Here is a 2,606-nt window from a genome sequence, read left to right on the forward strand (position 1 = left end):
TAGGAGCTCTGGTAGCATAGTGCCTAAGGCACTTGACTGCTAACCAGAAGGCTGGCGGTTCAAACCCACCAGCCACTCCTCGGAAGGAGGGCTGGGCAATTCTACTTCCTTAGTGATACTGCCTCGGAAACCCAAGGAGGGGTCGCTATGAGTTGGAGCCAACTCCACAGCACATAACAACAACAACAACAACTCAAGCCATAATATTTTCAATAGTCTCATAAGCATGTGAAAGCTGGACAATGAATAAGGAAGATCCAAGAAGTATTGATGCATTTAGAATGTGGTGTTGGCAAAGAATACTGAAAATACCATTGACTACCAGAAGAATGACGAGATCTGTCTTGGAAGAAGTAGAGCTAGAATGCTCCTTAGAAGCGAGAATGGCAAGACTTCATCTCATGCACGTTGGTCATGTTGTCAGAAGCATATCACGGAGAAGGATACCATGGTGTGTAAAGTAGAGGGTCAGCAAAAAAAGGGAAGACCCTCAACAAGATGGATTGACACAGTGGCTGTATGGGCTCAAACATAGCAAAGATTGTGAGGATAGCACAGGACTTGGCTGTGTTTTGTTCTGTTGTACATGGGTTCACTATGAGTCAGAGCTGACCTGATGGTACCTAACAACAACAGCAACAGCATTTATTTTTTCTGTCTTTTGCTGTTTTTACTCTTGTTATTATATTAGATAGTACATTGTTGAAAGCTAGAGCAATATTGCCCCTGCTTAGTGGCTAAGACACTTGCCTGCTAACCAGAAGGCTGGCAGTTCAAACCCATCAGCCACTCCTCGGAAGGAAGGTTGGGCAATCCTACTTCCGTAGTGATACTGCCTCGGAAACCCAAGGAGGGGTCGCTATGAGTCGGGGCCGACTCGACGGCACATGACAACAACAACAACAACAACAAATGTCCTCCAAGGTCATCCATGCGGTGTTTTGCAGATACTGCATTATGCTTTAGTGTTGCATAGTATTCCATTGCGTGTATGTACCATAGTTTGGTTATCCATTCTTCTGTTGATAGGCACCTAGGTTCTTTCCATCTTTTTGCTATTGTAAATAATGCTGCAATGAACATGGGTGTGCATATATCTGTTCTGGTCCTGCTTCTCACTTCTTTAGGATATATATCTAGTAATGGGATTGATGGGTCAAGTGGTATTTCTAATTCAAGCTTTTTAAGGACTCACCATACTGCTTTCCACAGTAGTTGTATCATTTTACAGTCCCACCAGCAGTGTATGAGAATCCCGATCTCTCCACATCCTTGTCAGCATTTGTTATTTTCTTTCTTGTTGAACTTTGCCATTAGTGCTAGGGTGAGATAGTATTTCATTGTTGTTTTTTCATTGCTCTGATGGCTAATGATCGTGGGCATTTCCTCATGTATTTGCTGGGTGCCTGAATAGCCTCTTTGGTAAATTTATTCATGTCTCCTGCCCATTTTTGAATTGGTTCATTAATCTTTTTGTCGTTGAGGTGTTGGAGTTTTCTATACATTTTAGAGATAAGTCCCTCATCAGATATGTCATTGCTGAATATTTTTTCCCCCAATCTGTAGGTTCTGTTTTGACTATTTTGGAGAAGTTTTTGGAAGCACATAAAAATTTAATGTTTAGAAGGTCCCATTCATCTCGTTTATCTTCAGCTGTTTTTGCATTTTGGGTTCTGCTTGACTGTCTATTTATGCCATATAGTAGGGCCCCTTAATTTTCCCCTTGAGGAACTTTATAGTTTTAGGTTTCACATTTAAGTCTTTGATCCATCTAGAGTTAGTTTCTGTGTATGGTGTTAGGTAAGGATCTTGTTTCACTTTTCTGCAAATGGATACAGTTTTGCCAGCACCATTTATTAAAGAGACCACCTCTTGCCCATTTAATGGATTTCAGCCCTTTGTCAAAAACCAGGTGACCATAGGTCAATGGATCTATTTCTGTGTTCTCAATTCTGTTCCACTGGTTTATTTGTCTGTCATTGTACCAGTATCAGGCTATTTTTACTATTGTGGCTGTAGGTTTTGAGATCTGGGAGTGTGAGATCTCCTACTTTGTTGTTCTTCTTCAATAGCGCTTTGCTTATTGAGGTCTCTTTCCTATCCATATAAAATTAGTGATTGGTTTTTTCCATATCCTTAAAGAATGCTGATGGGATCTGGATTAGGATTGCATTGAATGTATAGATTGCTTTGGGTAGTATTGACATTTCCACAACGTTCAGTCTTCCTATCCATGAACATGGTATGTTTATATAGATCTCTTACGGTTTCTCGGAGTAGTGATTTGTAGTTTTCCTTGTACAGGTCTTTTGTGTCCTTAGTGAGATTTATTCCCAAGTATTTAAATTTTTAGGTAGCTATTATCAATAGGGGAGCTCTGGTAGCATAGTGCCTAAGGCACTTGACTGCTAACAAGAAGGCTGGTGGTTCAAACCCACCAGCCACTCCTCGGAAAGAAGGTTGGGCGATCTATTTTCATAGTGATACCACCTTGGAAACCCAAGGAGGGGTTGCTATGAGTTGAGTGTGACTCAAGGGCACATAACAACAACAACAACAACATTGTCAATAATATTGATTTCCTTTTCAACAATCTCTTTGCTGGC

Source organism: Orycteropus afer, unplaced genomic scaffold, assembly GCF_000298275.1.
Source record: "Orycteropus afer afer isolate SDZICR_OR568_19922 unplaced genomic scaffold, OryAfe1.0 scaffold00045, whole genome shotgun sequence".
Taxonomy (NCBI): domain Eukaryota; kingdom Metazoa; phylum Chordata; class Mammalia; order Tubulidentata; family Orycteropodidae; genus Orycteropus; species Orycteropus afer.